At 41.6% G+C, this 17,497-nt stretch overlaps 1 protein-coding gene and 1 non-coding gene across 4 annotated transcripts in view; both read left to right on the top strand.

The window, feature by feature from the left end:
- Positions 1-17,497, top strand: part of LOC145514739 (uncharacterized) — a 240,677-nt gene that overhangs the window by 206,589 nt on the left and 16,591 nt on the right. The gene's annotated exons all lie outside the window — the stretch shown is intronic.
- On the top strand, positions 13,145-13,216 carry TRNAC-ACA (transfer RNA cysteine (anticodon ACA)). Its single transcript has one exon. It is a non-coding gene; the product is annotated as a tRNA-Cys (tRNA).

The raw sequence follows: 17,497 nt of genomic DNA, 5'->3' as shown, positions 1-17,497 counted from the left end.
AGACCTATGTTTTCTTCTTTTCTTTTGAACTGGAAGGGAGGAGCCAGTGAATTACGGATCTGTTTTATTCTTTATCTTCATTTTCCTTGATTGTCAGAGTCCATTCCAATAGTTTGTCTCCTGAGACTCTAGTGGATAGTTGCCTTCCAAAGTTTCTAAATCTCCTTCCTGAAATTTTAATGGCAAAGATGAAGATCACTATTTTACATCTTGTAGTAAACACCATAACCTTTTCAAAGAATCTGATAATCACAAAGGCATTGTATCACTTAAGATCTCATTTTCTCTCTGTTTAATAAAAACTTAAATGGGTGGAGTTTGGTGGTTTCTTCCAAATAAATTACCTTTTCTTAGCCGTTGGGCTAGAAAGCCTCTTTCTCATCCTGAGCGGAATGGCTGCTGAAAAGTTAATGGGGTCTGAGACTGAATCAGTCATCAGGTTGTCTAGTTCAAGGGAAATAAAAGTCCCATTGTACTTTGTGAAAGTGAGCTTGGGGTTAAACTTGGGAGTCACACTTTTTGAAAATTACCTACAAACTGGAATTTATACAGGAAGACAGTTGGGGTGGTAAGATGGCTGAAATCTATTTTTTATAAGGAGTGGTGAAGTAACTAGGTTGGGAAAAAAAGGGTCTGAAGTGGAAAACAGAAGAGATGAATAAAGTCAATGCTATACTCACCACGGTGTGCAATTAATCTCTTATTTCAGAACTCAGGACATTGAGATGTAACAGTAATATAAAAAGCTCTTTTTTGAATATTTAGTACTTACGCTTGGTGCTCTATATTCGTTTGATTGTTTGAATCATAACAACCTCAGAGGCAAGCATTATTATTTAAAAGATGAGCATACGGAGGTTCAGAGAAATTAAGAATCTAGCCCAAAGTCAGGCAGAATTAAAACTCAAGTCCCCCTGACTCTAACGACAATGTTCTAAAAGATGGAGCACATGTGTCTCAAAAAGGAGAGGTGGTGAGCAAACAACTGCTTAGATGGGGAGAAAAACAAGTGTCCTTTGTTTTATGCATGGCTGTTTGTCTGTACCTTCCCAGCTGATAGGGTGAGAAGCTGTATTCCCTCTTATTTCGCTGCATTAGCAAGGTGAGTGCATCTCCTTCATCTTAATTTAAAGAGCAAATGCCATGGCATGGCTTCAATGGAAATTTTCTCCCTTGTGTTCCAATCTATAGCTGATGCTACAAGGACAGAATTGTCAGAGCAGCTACTAATTAAATGGTCCAGAGCTTCATTAGGAAGATGTGCTGAATGCAGGACTCACCAGGGAAATGTTGACATCATTGTTGATACTAATTGGTCCCTTGGCTGGCAGCCTTGGCACAACAGAGGGACTGGACTCTGGAGGGGAGGGCAGGGCTCCCAGGCTTGCTGAGACCACTTCTGAGGCAGACTCAGAGACAGTCACTGTTGGTCAGGAATGGAATTTCCACGGGCACCAGGACTGAGCTTATTAGTTTGGCTTTCTCTTTTTCAGAGAGTCAGTGGCCTTCTACACCTGGGACACTTTTGTTGTGGTTGACATGTGTGCACACACACACACGCACACACACACACTCTCTCTTGTGTGTGTGCCCTTAGAGTGTGAAGTAACATAATATTGTAGAGTCGAGGGTGGCTCTGTTACAAAAGCAGAACTAACCTAATAATCTCTCTCCTTTGGGGATATGATCAGCATTCAGGAGACAAGTCCACCCTGGAAAGCTTTCTGTATGAAAATAAAAATGATTTCTTATCTTTGTATCTTAATAGCCAGAACAGATGAAAAGATGTGAGTAACCCCTTGTTCAGGCTCAGCTTCCATAGCACGTGCTCTCACTGGATTGTGGAGCCTTCTTGACTCAGGGACTCGGGCTTCTCTTTATTTCATGGCTGGGACCATGCAGGCCTTGCCGAGACTAGAAACTATCTCCAACAACAACAGAGCTTCCAAACAGATCAAAAAATCTGGTAAATATCAGAAATCTGGGTCAATCACTGATTTGTCTTTATACTTTGCTCTCTGAGATCCCACATGAGAAAAGTAATATTTTGATCTCACAAAGGACAGTTACTATTTTCTCCATTTTATGATGATGATGCTGAGGTTTAGAGAATGTGAAGGACTTATTCAAGGTCCTAAAATTGCTCAGAGGCAGAGCAATGACATGTTTCCATTGTGAAGAAGGAAATGGCAACTCACTCCAGTATTCTTGCCTGGAAAATCCCATGGAAGGAGGAGCCTGGCAGGCTGCAGCCCATGGGGTCTCAAGGAGTCGGACACAACTGAGCAACTTCACTTTTTCTTTCACTTTAACACTTGCTCGGTGACATCCCCATAAAATTTCTTCTCTTCCCCACTAGTTCTCCAAGGACTTCACTTTGTTACACTATACACACACTCACCATTTCCTTCCTTATCACCAAGTAATTTTGGTCAAGTTCCCATATGTGCTTTATATGTTTGATATCATACACGCACCCTGTGTAAACACATGATAATTAAAAATAATTGAACAGTGGTTAACCTTATCCTCGATATCACATCATCCAACTTCTGGTTGAGAGATTTCAAAGAACCTGTGTTTGTTCTGCCTCCCAGTGACCTTGAGACCATGAAGGCAGGCATTGTGGCTGTCATTTCAACCATCAACCTACAAAGGGTCCAGAATGGATTAGACTTCAGGATTGATGTGTGTCTGATGGAAAGAGGGATGCATAGGGAACATTTGTAAGATTAGAGAGATACTGTAGCAGTATCCTTTCCAAACTGGTTTTGACCAGTTGTTCATCTGTAACCTAGTTCCTGAGTAATACATTTTTGAAAGTATTTCTTTTCATCATGCTGGTGGCCCTAGTGGTGAAGAACCTGACTGCCAGTGCAGGAGACAAGACAGATGCAGGTTTCCCTGGGTCGGGAAGATCCCCTGGAGGAGAGCATGGCAACACACTCCAGTGTTCTTGCCTGGAGAATCCCATGGACAGAGGAGCCTGGTGGGCTACAGTCCATAGGGTCGGTCACACAGTCAGACATGACTGAAGCAACTTAGCATAGTATGTGTATTTTACACTCATACCTGCCTCCCAACCCCAGTGGAATTCCATCACAGGACAGGAAACATTTTGGTTTTTATTTATTTATCTATTTTGTTAGCACTTGAAGCCATACTTTAAAAGTTGGGAATCATAAGCAGTGGTGAAGAAATTTTTTTTTTTATTGTATGATGCTTTTTGTCCTGTGGATTTACTAAGCTGTAAAGGAAGGAGGAAGACATTGCCACTTTCCCTAAGTCGAGTCTGGATTATTTGAATTCTGGAGTGCCATGGATTCTGGTTTCCTAATCTACTCCAGGCAGCCTAACTCCATTTCTGTGAATTCTATTTTCTGGCATGACCGTTGTGTCTTTTAGTCACAGGGGCAGCCGACCTTGTCATGGTTCCTCCTGGAACTCTCTTAATCTGTTGAGCTGAGACTCTTGCTTCTGGCTGGTTGGCTCAGTGTGTGATCTCTTCCCTGAGATCATGCCTCAGGACACACTTCCTCTGCTTTGCACATGGTTATTTTGGGTAAATGAACACCAAGAGGGTGAGTTTTCTCTATCTTCTGAGAGAAGCGTCATCAAGTGGCTCTGCTTTGAGAAGGAAAAGGACTCACTTGGTGAGTTCACTGACATTTAACAACTTGCCAGCCAGGGATGAGGGGCCTCTGAACCGCAGCCTTCTCCTCCTTCTAATCTCAGGAAATACTATCTTTGTGTCTCAGGTTAAAGTGACTGTGGCTTCTCTAAATGGAACGTTTGGTCTTCCTGTTTGGCATGTGCGGCGGCTTTAACCTTCAGGAGTGCTGTCTGGGATGAGCACACCTTTCTCCAGCCTCCTTGGGGCCCACTGTCCAGCACAGAGGCCTGCAGAAATAGCTCTGAGCTTCTGCTTTCAGCGTGAACACAGAACAGCAGTTATAAGTGGGAATTTCTAGCTCAGAAAAAGGAAAGGAAAATACATTTTGTTTTTAAAGGAAAGGTAGCATACCTTACTGCTTAAATGGGAATTAAATTACTTGAGATTTTTTTTGAGGGGTTCAAGCATAGTTGCTTTTATTTATTTATTCAACAGATGTTTAATGTACTGCTCTATATCTTTCATAACAATAACAAAAACTTAAAAACTCCTTACTTTGCCAGATCTGTGCTGAGTATCTTACAAGCAATATCTTATTTGAACCTCTCAAAAATTCTATGGAAAAGGTATTATTATCAATCCTATTTAATAAATAAGGAAGGAGACTCGTAGGAAGTTAAAAAAAAGTAAGGGCAAGTAAGCCAGAAAGAAAAACAACAATACAGTATACTAATGCATATATATGGAATTTGAAAGATGGTAACGATAACCCTATATGCGTGACAGAATAAGAGACACAGATGCATAGAACAATTTTATGGACTCTGAGGGAGAAGGTGAGGGTGGGACGTTCTGGGAGAATAGCATTGAAACATGTATATTATCATATGTGAAACAGAACACCATTCCATGTTCGATGCATGAGACAAGGGCTCAGGGCCGGGGCAATGGGATGACCCAGAGGGATGGGATGGGGAGGGAGGTGGGTGGGGGGTCCAGGAAGGGGAACACATGTAAACCCATGGCTGATTCATGTCAATGTATGGCAAAAAATATTACAATATTGTAAAGTAATTAGCCCCCAACTAAAATAAATAAATTTATAAAAAAAAAATAAAGTAAGGGCAAAAAGTTAGTAAGTGTTGTGGGGGATATGAAGAAAAGACAACTTTTGTCTTAGAATTCTAGAATGTTTGAATGAGAAGGAAGCTTAGAGATCTCTCACAGGACCATACCATTTTAAGAAGAGCCTTGAGAGGTTCAAGCACTTGCTCAAGAACCCACAGTAATTAAAGGCAAAGGGGGACCAGATTGAGAACTCCCAAGTCTCTTTGCAGTGTACTTTGCACCCTACTCTGCCTTCCTCCAGGAGTTTAGACCGCTGTAGAAATACCACCTCTCACACCCAACCCCCAGCATTGTAACAGTGAACGTGAACATGAGCTTAATGTAGACATGAGGGATGCAGGTGAAGGAGAGAGGAAGAGGGGATGTTTGGGGGATGCTGATGTTCCAGGAAGGCCTAGTAAAGAAGAGGATGCTTTGGCTCAACCCAAAGTAGGTAGAAGAACTGAATATTCAGAGAGAATATTCTTGTTTGATTGGCTTGTGTTTTCTTGTTTTCAGAGAGACAAGATAGCATTCTCAGGACCAGTCCTAACAAAAGCTTTTTAAAATTTTATTTATTTATTTATTTTTGGCTGTGCTGGGTCTTCTTGTTGCCCAGGCTTTCTCTAGTTGTGGCGAGCAGGGACTACCCTTCGTTGTGGTACATGGGCTTCTCTTTGCAGTGACTTCACTTGCTGTGGAGGACAGGCTCCAGGCGCTTGGGCTCCATAGTTGTGGTACACAGGCTTCGTTGCCTCGTGGCACACGGGATTTTCCTGGACCAGAGAGTAAACCCATGTCCCCTGCATTGGCAGGTGGATTCTTAACCACTGGACTACCAGGGAAGGTCCTGAACAAAAACTTTGAGCTTCAGGCAAGGACAAAGAAAAGATTTTCCCTGTTGGCTGAGGGTTCATATAAAGGAGTCATGCAGACAAAGGAGGCAGATCATTCTGACTTTGCCAGGTATGCTAGGGACAGGATGGAGGCAGAAGGAACTGGTTCTGGAAATAATCTGTGTATTAAACGATGAGGTTCTGGGCAAAACAGGTGGCCCAGAGAATGGGAGAATGCAGAAAGCATGTTTTCATGTGTCGACAAAGTTTAGAGTATTTCAGGGAGAAGATTTGGTAAATAGGAAGATTCTGGGGGCACAGATTGAGGTGGGAGTGAGGAGTTGTCTTTGAAAAGTGGGAATGATGCATTTCAACTTTGGGGTTGGAACCAGGTGCAAGGCCACAGGGCTGAGTGCAGCCGATTTGCACCCTATTGATTTTCCTCAGCAGCCCATTTTCACCTTATCGATTTTCTCGGTTGATTGGCTTGTGTTTTCTTGTTGGTTAGAGGTCACTTTGCTTCCTTTAGATTCATTTTTGGCCTCTTGCTACTTCCTCTTGTTAGCGCATGCTGCTCCAATCATAACTGCCAGCTACTGACCAAATGTGACATTTCCAGTGCTGATAGCTTTTCTGTTTGGAGAAGAGTTGCAATCAAAGAACTGAACTTACAAAGTGATGTGGGCTTATCTCAGCCATCTTGAGAGAGTTGTCACCATGGGTAGCACAGAGAGACTGAGATCACAGGAAGGTGACACTGTCCATTTGTTAGATGCTGGAGTGAACCATTAGGGGTGGATGTGAAAGTGACTAGAGTTGTTTGCTCACACCACTTTCTCACTCCTACAGCTGAGCCAAGTGTGTTGACAACAGCTTTGAAATGACCCTGGACAATGACCCTTACTTCACTTCTGGGCTCTGTTTTGATCTCTATGAAGAGAAAAGTTAGTATTAATATGGGATTCCACATCTGGCTCCCCCAACTTGTTAAAATCTTATCACCCCACCCCAACCGGTTCAGATTCAATAAACCTAGGGTGGCTCCCTGGTGGCTCAGACAGTAAAGAATCTGCCTGCAATGCAGAAAACCCAGATTCAATCCCTAGGTCTGGAAGATACCTGGAGAAGAAAGGGCTACCCACTCCAGTATTCTTCCCTGGAGAATCCCATGGACAGAGGAGCCTTGCTGGCTACAGTCCATAAGGTCACAAAGAGTTGGATGCAACTAAGCACCAGAGTGGAGCCTAGGAATTTGTATATAAATTGGTCTGAGGGCTGGTGTTTGGAGACCTCTGATCTACCTGCCCTCAAGGATCCTTCTAGTTTTACTCATTTGCCTTTTTCTTTGGGTTCAAGTGGTCTTTAGGATGTACTATGTCCCCTTGCAGTGTGTGTGCTAAGTTGCTTCAGTCATGTCCAACTCTGTGTGACCCTATGGACTGTGCCCTCCAGGCTCCTCTGTCCATGGGATTTTCCAGGCGAGAATACTGGAGTGCGTTGCCATGCCCTCCTCCAGGCGATCCTCTTCACATAAGCAAAGCCTCTTCCCCCTTATATGAATTCTGTTTTTTAAAAAATATTAATAGGATTATAACACATTGTGTCATCCATCCCAGCACTATATGGGTTTGCAGTCATATTTATGTTGTAGAATGACAATGTTTGGCTACAGTTAAAGGAATTAAAGTGCAGACAGCCATAAAGGGAAAACAGCTTTGTGGGGGATGTAGGATGGGACAGGGTCTTCCTGTGAGAGAGTCTGTATAGGGCAGCCTGATGTTTTTGCCTCCATTTTGTTCCCCTAACCCTCCCAGAGAAGAGATGGGAAACCACGGCAGATTTAATTTCTTCCTACCTTTAGACTGTATGCTTCTTTTCAGGTTCCAAATTAAAAAAAAAAGTCTCTAAACAGCACAAGTGTTTTAGCCTTATGGTGAGCTTCCCAGGAGAATTTCTTCCCTAGGAATAATAATAATGGATGATAATGGTGATAACTATCTCTATTGAGCGCTTACTCTGGTTTATATACCCTGTACTAAGTACTTTCATACATCATCTCCATTTAATTCTCACAAAACTCATCTGAGATAGATCCAATTGCTATCTCCACTTGACAGATGAGCAAATGAAGTTTAGAGAGGTTGAGTAATATACCCATAACCACATAGCTGGAGAGAGGGGAGCCAGGATTGAGTCCTTGAGGCCTGAGGGCTGGATCATCATACTGTATTGCTTGCAGTGTGTGATCTGATAGAGGAAAGGAAAAAGCAGGGTGTGATCAGCAGGAGGCCCTGGATTTAGATCCCTACTGCTAAGTCACCTCAGTCATGTCCGACTCTGTGCAACCCCATAGACGGCAGCCCACCAGTCTCCACTGTCCCTGGGATTCTCCAGGCAAGAATAGACCTCAATCTATTTTTCACTGTCTTTCTCTCTACACCTATCCCTTGGTATCTGTAGAGGATTGGTACCAGGACCCCTGTGGATACCAAAATCCTTAGATGCTCAAACATAAAATGGCATAGATTTACATATAACCCACATACATCCCCCTGTATACTTTAAATCATTTCTCGACTACTTATAATACCTAATACCATGTAAATGCTATGTAAATAGTATTAAATACAATGTAAATGCTATGTAAATATTTTCCAGCATGCAACAAATTTAAATTTTGCTTTTTGGGACTCTCTGGAATTTTTTTTAAAAATATCTTTGATCCACAGTTGGTTGAATTTACGATTACAAAGGGCTGACTCTGTAGATATCTCAGGTCGAAGCAAAGCATAGGTATATTTGCTGCTAGATGGGGAGGAATGTGATAACCAAAAATAGTTTTACTACTTGTGTGTTAATTTCACAGTAAATTATAAAGCTTTTGCCTGTCTTTATCTGCATGTGTAACACATGCTTTGAGACTAGCATAGTCCTAGAAGTCCACTGGGCTCCCTTCCCAATCTAGTGCAACTAAAGTTTCTAATTAAACTCTATCCTTCTTTTATAAAATTTAATTTTGCTCTGGTTAGAGAACTTTGTATGACTTCTATTTATTGAAACTTGTTAAGATTTATTTCCTGGTCCAGAACACAGCCTAGTCATACTGACTAGTCTATGTTCATTTGAAAAAAATGTGTTCTCTGCTTTTGTTGGGTGAAATATCCTGTAAATGCCAATTAGCCCAAATTGGTGGATAGTGCTATTCCTTACTGATTTTCTGTCTGTCATTGCTAATGGAGGAGTGTTGATGCCTCTAATTATAATTGTGAATTGGTCTATTTCTCCTTTCAGTTCAACTATTTGTGTTATAGCTGGTCTTGCACTTTTTATACAATTGAACAATCTCTACAGTTTAATTGATGAGTTTAGATTGTTTACAATTAGTATAGCTATTGATATGGTTGCTTAAAATCAACCATCTAGATAGTTGTTTTCTGTTTTTCTGCCTGTTTTAAAATTTTCTCCTCTTTCTTTCCCTTGTTGAATTAATTAAGTATATATTATGATTTCTTTTTATTGCCACCATTAGCTTATTATTTATACCCTTTCTTTTTGTCCTTTTAGTGACCGCAAATTGGTTTGCAATGTACCACTTTGTACGTCTGTAATTAATTAGAGTCTATCTTTAAATATTATCGTGCTTCCTTGTGTATAATGTCAGGACCTTACAACATGTATTGCTAATTTTTTCCTTTTATCCTTTGTGCTGTTGTTATATAGTTCACTTTTACATAAGATATAAATATACAATACATTGCTACTATTTTAATTTAAGCAATCATCTATTTTTTTGGAATCATTAAAAATAAGGAAAAAAAAGAATTTTATTTTTACTTTCATTTTTTCCATTTTTAGAGCTTGTCATTTCTTTGTGTGAATCCAGTTTTCTGCTTGGAATCATGTTGCTTTTGCCTCAGATTTTTCCTTTAATATTTCTTATAGTGCAGATCTGCTGGCAATGAATTCTCTCCATTTTTTGTTTGTTTGTTTTTGAGAAAATATTTCTTCCATATTTTTGCTGGTTATAGAACTCTGGTTAATAGTCTTTATTTTAGTACTTTAAGTATGTCACTCCATGGGCTTCTAGCTTGCTTGGCTTCTGACAAGAAGTCTTCTATGATTCTCATCTTTGTTTCTGTGTACATAACGTATCTTTTCCCCCAGCTCTAGTAAATATTTTTTAAAACTTTGTTTTCTGTTTTCAGCAGTTTTGATATGATATGCCTAGTTTTTTGGCTTTATCTCTTGGCAGTATTGTATTCTTCTTCTTTCTTAATATTCCTTATAATTTTAAAAAAACTGAACATTTTATGTAGAATAGTAGAGACTGTAAATAGTTTTTGTACCTGGAAATGAATACACCTTTCCTTCTGCTAGGCTTTTGGTGAACTCAGCTTGGGGTTTGCTGTCGCCGTAGTTAGCAACAGCACCCTGCAGACTTAAAATTCCTCTGGCGTTGCCTTGTGTTGAGGGTAGGGGTCGGCTTGTCAGAGGGTTTTTCTTAATATCTTTTCCACTCTCAGGTTTCCATCTTCTCTTTGGGTTTTCCTTTGGGAGAGTCTCTTTCCATACTTTTTTAAGTCTCAGCAATATTCGATTGCTGTTACTTGCTGCTTGTTAGATTGATCATAGGAAGGGTTGGGCAGTGGCAAGGCATTCTCTGTCATTGTCATTAGAAGGTTTCTGAAAGGGGCTATGTCCCTGGGTCTCAGTGCTTCTGTCCCCTCCAAGAGGTGGTTCTGGGCCAGCAGGTATTCCTGCCCCACCCCCAGGAGAAGATGGCTCTTTTCTGTTTCCTTCGCTCCGCTGCAGTAGATTTTCTTCTGTGCCTTAAGAGTGATAGTGTGTGTTGTTCTCCCCCCAACAGTGTAAAGCTTTTGTTCTGTTGGAGAGATTGAACAGCAGGATCTGGGTGGGGTTTCTTGTCTTCCTGGAGGACCATCTGTTTCCTTCCCACAAACCTGTGGGACAAGGGACACGTTCTCGGAACTTTCGCCAGACTTTTCTGTGAGTTCCCAGTGAGATCTATGAAGAAGAAACTACAAGTGGGTAGAGATTACCCCTCATGGAAATCCACTTCCCCCAGGGGTTCTGAACCTTCTCTGTGTCCTTTACCAATTCGCTGACGATTTGAGCGAAACTCGTCAATGCTCAGCAGCATCCATCCCAAGTAAGCTAGAGCTCACAATTCGTTTCCTCTTGCGGGTGACTTTCCTCAAATTTTGGGTTAGTTGGTGGTCCTGTCAGCTCAACTCTTGTGGTTTCAAGAATAGTTTTGGATGTGCTGTTTGTCTTTGCAAACATTTTTTGTAAGTGTAGGACTGATGCCCTTTCTGACTTTCTCCATCTCACATGAGCTTGTAAGCCTCCTGCTTTTGCACATGTTGTTTGTTCTGCCTGAGATTCCCTCCTTTTTCCTGCACTTGGCAACTTCCTACTTGTCTCAGTGATCTCGTGTTCTCATCTACTCAGAAGACAAGGGTGTATATACAGAGACGAGACCATTAAATGACTTCATGGATTCACAGGCAAAAATTAGATTTTACCATCTCATGATGTAGCATTTGAGTCTCACCTTGATCCTCAGGAAATCCTTTGTTGAACTTGAGCCTTGGTTTTCTTCTTTGTAAAGTAGGAATGCTAGCAACTGTCCAGCCTTCTTTGCCAGATGAGATAATATGTGTGATAATGTCTGACACACCTTTAAAGCTCAGTTCCAGCCCATAAACCCAGCAACAGGCCTGTCCTGAAGAAGACACTCATTCTTCCCCAAAACTCAAAAGGTTCACCATCCACAAGGTGCCAGCTTGGTCTTCTATCAGAGTGGGATTTCTAGTAGGGGGACAGACCCTCCCCTCAGTCCACAGCCATGAAATAGGAAAAGCTGCAGCAAAAGGCTGACTTGGTCCTGGGAACCCTATATTTTCCTTTTTATTTACAAAGCTTACTTTGTAAATAAAGGAAAAGAATATTGATTTCCATCTTTAATGATGTATTAAAATTGCTGCAACACCTCATATTACCAAATAGATTTACTGTATAAATTGGAACATAATTGGTATTTCAGGCAGGTCACCAATCTACTTTGGCAGGAGCATATAACTCACAGTACATTGATTATAAAAATTAGTTAATTCAAGACACACATTGCATTCTCTAATTCCTGGCACAAATCCCTCCAAGTCCTCCATGCATTACTGCTATTGAACTAAAAGATAGATATCTGTCAGATCCCTTGAATCTCTGCAGACCTGATTTAGATGGTACTTATGCCACTGCATCCACCAAGAAAAGATAGATCTCATTTATTAAATATGCCAGGTAGGAACCTAAGTGATGGGATTTAGTAATATTGCTCTAATCTGTTGCTTTTATTTACTGCTCTTACTAGTACAAATCTTCTCACATCGAATGTCTACTAGTTCATTTAGTTTGACTCTCATGAGGAGCAGGGATGGCTTGTTCTCTGGTTCATCATGAGAAGTCACATTTTAAAAAATATTTATTTATTTATTTATTTACTTATCTACTTTATTTGGCTGCATCAGGTCTTAGTTGTGGCATGTCAACTAAGGCTTAGCTTCCCCACATCATATGGGATCTTTGTTCCCCAACCAAGGATTGAACTTGTGTCCTCCACATTGCAGGGTGAATCGTTTACCACTAGACCACCAGGGAAGTCCCTAGAGGTAACATTTTTGAGAGCTTCTGTGTAGTGGACCATATCAGTGCTCCACCTAGATCCCCTTGCATAATTTTGCGGTGGTGGTGGTGGTATTGGTGATGGTGAGTGTGTGTGTGTGTGTGTGTGTGTGTGTGTGTGTGTGTGTGTGTGTGTGTGTGTGTGTTGGAGGGGAGCAGCACACTGCACCAGACACTGTTGAGGTATCTTATGTTTATTTCATGTAATATTCACAGCTCTACAAGGTGGGTACTCTTGTTATTTCTGTTTATAGATGAGGAAGCTAAGGAAATTTTCCCAAGGAAGTTCCCAAAGATCATGGTTCTAGGAAATGCTGTTTCCAGGTTGTGACTCCTGAACCACTGCTCTTCTGCCTCATTGCCTTCTATGCATTTCAGTGACTGAGAAGATAATGACCATGTAAGATGGCAGGTGACTAATGAGTGGCCAGCCCTGGTGTATACGGTCTTCTCACATTCCTTTGCCACTGTTTCTGAGTCCTGTCTGACTTGCAGAGTTACCTTCCACCCCTCTCTAAAAAATTGTGATGGTCTTTTGTTGCTACTTATCTGAGGATCCTGTTCAAGTTACAAGTAAGTGCCTCCAGTATGTGACTGCTGCTGCCTTATATGCTAACAGAGGCTCCCTTTTTTCCACACAGTTACTTTTCTCAAGCTTTTGCTGTCAGTTGGGACATACTAATATCTCCCAATTAAAAAAAAAAGAAAATTGAAAGACAGCTGAGAACTACAAGTCCAAGCTTTTCTTCTGGGTTCCATGTTCAGGGAAAAAAATCATGAAGTATCTCTCTAGCAAGCTGAGAGAATGACTTCCTGAATAGAAAAAGAGACATTCCTAGGTATAAAAAAGAAGGGAAAAATGAATTTGATAATGGCAGGAAGGACTTCCCTGGTGGCTCAGATGGTAAAGCATCTGCCTACAATGCGGGAGACCCAGGTTCAATCCCTGGGTAGGGAAGATCCTCTGGAGAAGGAAATGGCAACCCACTCCAGTACTCTTGCCTGGAAAATCCTCCTCCATGGACAGAGGAGCCTGGTAGTCTACCGTCCATGGGGTCGCAAAGAGTTGGACACAACTGAGCGACTTCATTTCACTTCACTTCAATGGCAGGAAAAGAGGACAACTGGGCATGTGTGTGCACACACACACACACAAAACAGAAATGAAAGCCAGATAACTTCCCAGGAGAGTTTATAGCTGGAGCTGATCATGTGACTAGTTCTGACTTACAGTGTGATTTTAGGAGAGATGGCAATATCTGATCCCAACTCAAAACTTCCCTTATCTCTTGGTTGATGCTTGAAATTTCACCTTTATTGCTCATTTCCTTGGTGTGGCTTTGTCATGAAGGCAATGTCAGCCAGAAAGAAGAGAATGAAGAATTGAGGGATAAAAAAACAAGCCTAAGAGCACTGAGAAGAGCCTATGCCAAGATGAATTTTGCCTAGAGTTGGCTCTCCTTCTGGTCTGGCTGATGGTCCATTTAGTAATGCTGCTTATCTGAGAGATCACCCCTACCCCCTCCCTCCTTTCCTTTCTTCCTTTTTTAAATTTCTTTTTACAGACAAGTATAGATTTGTGTAACCACCACTACAGTTAAGATATGGACTGGCACTATCATCTTCCAAAGGCTTTTGTGCTGCCGTCTTGCAGTCACGTTCTCCTCCCACCCCTGCCTCAGGATCCACTGATCTGTTCTCTATCACTATTATGCGTTTTTTCAAGAATGACATATAAATGGAGTCATACAGTGTGTAACATTTTAAGCCTGGTTTCTTTCACTCAACATAATGGCTTTGAGATTGGTCCACGTTGTTGTCATACCATCTGATGTTGATCCTTTGTGCACTGGATCTGCCCTCACTCAACAACATGATACCTGCCATACAGAGACTAGGACATGTGTACTGTATGGTTTTGTTTCTTATTAAAGCCTGTGTTTTGGCCAGGCTCTTTATTTGCAAAGACTATAAAGACCCACTCAACCTTATCTGAGAAAGTGAGAGTTTATTACAAAAATGCAGAGATCCCCCAGGGATCATCATAGCCAAGCCTGGAAATGGGAGGTGATTTGGAACCATGGCAGCTTTTGGGGAGAGTATGTGCTCACAATCTCTCTCAAGAGCTGCATGGTCTCTGAATTGCATTGTTTCTACCTCTTGTGTAGACGTTCTCTGTTCTTACTCTTCACCATTTTTTCCCTCTAATATCATATGGCATCTTCTTCCATCTTCCTTACCATTGATATTTGGCCATTACAGCTTTCCCTACCTCTGATCTTAGAATCGTTCCTGATGCCAAGTGGGGCTTTGGATTCAAATGGCTAGAGAATCATCTGATTAGCTTTGCTCATCTTTCAAATCAGGCCTCACAGGAATCTGGCCATCTGATGAAATGCCTGCCCTGTTCTAAACACCTGTGTCAGTGCAGGTGGGGTCATGGTGACTTGACCATGGAGTTGATTCTTTAGGGGAGGTAGTCTTGGAAGGCAGGGCAGACCATGACTGACCACTCTATTTTCCAAGAAGAAAGTACTATTTATGGAGGACAGTTGCAAGGCCTATTCATTTCTTCAGATCTTCTATTCTTCATTCTTTGATCAAGCCAGACCATAGCAAACATTTGGTCAGGCCATCTTGCTTGGCCTCCAGCAGACTCTGTTCACTAAGCAGTGTTTTGTTATTCTGCTAGTTTTCACCTATTGAAATAGTGACTTCATTTCCTATTGTTGAGGACATTGTTCATGCACGGGTTTCTAATATGAAGCTTCATGGGAGAAATTTATCTTAGGGAAAAATTTAGGGGCATGCTTTACTACCTCTCAGGAGTTGATACACTTCCTTTCTCTTGAACAAAGAAAGTGGGGAAACTCATCAAGACCCCTCTGTGTTGATACCCAGGAAACTCAATTCTCAGGAAACCAAGGTTCAACTACTGCAACTACCCAGCTCCCTTGGTGGACGCCACTTTCCTGTATGATACAGGAAGTTGATTGTCAACACTGATTTTCTCTAATCTGAGTACCTCTTTAGTGCTTCGGTTGTCTCATCTGCAAGTGCTTATCTTATTTGACTATGGCCAGGGTAGGAATGATGCTAAACATCCCTGATAGAAAGATAATTCCTGGTAACTCACCTCTGATGGTCAAGATAAGATTTTTACCTGTGGAAATTTGGTGTAGCCACCTTTGGATCTGGGAATAAATGAAGGAAAGATTTGTGTTCTGAAGAAATGTGGGGCTGACCCTGATAGATCATTGACTTTCCTTGGAGGAATAGGAGTTGGGAGGGGGTCTTTACTGAGTGGTAAAGGAGTCACTGCTACTGACCTCACCTCCATGGAGGGGCTCACCTGTGCTCCCCTAATAGAAACTGCTCCTTGTACTGTGAGGCCATTGGGAGACATTAGGTTTAGCTGTGCCTTTGTAATCTTCATTTTAATCTATCATGGGGCCCATAAGAATTTAACCAGAGAGACTTCTCCTGAGCTGCAGTGACACAGAACAGGTCAATAGCAGGTCAGCTGTTTTATAAAGCCACAGGGGCCGCTTAACATGGCAGCACTTGACAGGGCATCATTGCCAGGCAGATCCGAAGTGGACACCATGATTCTATGCACAGCTCAGGGAGCCAGTTAGAGCCAGGGGCTGCCCCATCTCACCTCCACCTGCAGCCCCTAAAAGGAAACACTGGTATTTTTGCCACTGAGAGGCCAAAAGGGAGTATTTATGCAGAACTCATGAGATCACACTTACATTTCACATCCCTATTAATAGACTGGGCCTGCTGGGAACAGAAGATTCTAATTACTAATAATTTCCTGGACATTATTCCAAACCAAGCTGTCCTGAGACCAGGCTGATAGGAAGAATGAGAATGCCATGTCTCAAGTTTCCAGCTAGATGATTTAGAATGAAAGGTCTCTGTCAAATGTTTTCACTGACCTTCATCTCAGACATTGAATGACTGAGAATCTGATAGCACAGCGGATTCCATTTTCTAGCCACTGACCTTGACTTCAAACTTTGAATCACACAGGAAGTCAGAGTTTTTGTACCCAAGAGGATCCAGGAAAGGGTAACAATTGGAAATCTCTTGTGGGAGGCTCTGGGTCATGGAACTCCTATCCAGTCTCATGGAACTACTTGTCTCACTTGCTTAAACTTGAACTAGAAGGGGCAATCGTTTTTAGAAAGAGAAAGATTTTGAGCAGCAAATTGGAAGCCCTAGTCCTCAATTTCCTCCCCAAACCTCCATTCCTTGCATGAATTTAAGCAACTTCTCTTAGGCTGCCAGCCTTGGGAAAGCAGACACAATCTCCACTTCCCTCAACATAGACCCCTTCTGAGAGGCCTTTGTTTGAAGAGTTGGGACACAGTTATGTTAATCGCCCTTCTACAAGGAGAGGATGGAAGAGACAGAGATGTAGTTGATTGTAGCCCGTCCCTGCCATGGCACAATACTAGTGCTCAGAATCTCCAGGTCCTTTAGTATCCTTACAACTAGACTTTCTATATCATGTGTATTTCCCCTTTCAGGAAACCAGGTGTCATGAGCGTAGCAGAACCTGCAATGCCATTTAACACCGTGATACCTTCCCTTCTGTCTGACAGCAGGAGAAGCCTCCCCAAAGAAGGGGGATGATGAGCAAGTGAGAAAGGGAAGGAGGTGATGAGAACTCTTGGTTGGAGGAAAAGATGACCAGAAAGAGAAAGTAAAGCCAGAGCCATGTGAATCACAAAAATGAAAACAAAAAATGATGACAAAAACACCTCCCAGCAAGTGTATGTATATTTTTGGAATATAGTAAAACTCTGCTATAATGTGTCACATGACTCTATAATTTAAACCTGAGTTTCAATCATTTCTGACCAGATCCCATAGTAAGAAATAAATTTTATATTATGACTCAGTGCACATACGCCGTTTTACAAAACATTGTTCATCCTTATGTCATGGGATGCATGCTAATCCTATCTTACCCTTCCTTATTCTACTCAAACCTTTTCTGTTTTATGTCACTTTAAAAAAAAAAAAAGAGGCAATGGTGGGTACCCACTAAGTAAATTTCATGATCCACTAATAAATTATAACTGGCAATTTAAAAAATACTGGTTGTTAAACTTCATGGAGGACAGACTTCTGGAGTCATAGACTTTCAGAACTGTAGATCATCCATTTCTAGTGTAACCTCATTTTCCAAGTGAAGACACCGAGGCCCTAAAGAAGTTGTAATTCA

Source organism: Giraffa tippelskirchi, chromosome 7 (genome assembly GCF_054371585.1).
Source record: "Giraffa tippelskirchi isolate mGirTip1 chromosome 7, T2T-mGirTip1v1.2.pri, whole genome shotgun sequence".
NCBI classification, from domain to species: domain Eukaryota; kingdom Metazoa; phylum Chordata; class Mammalia; order Artiodactyla; family Giraffidae; genus Giraffa; species Giraffa tippelskirchi.
This window is presented reverse-complemented; position numbering and strand designations above follow the sequence as displayed.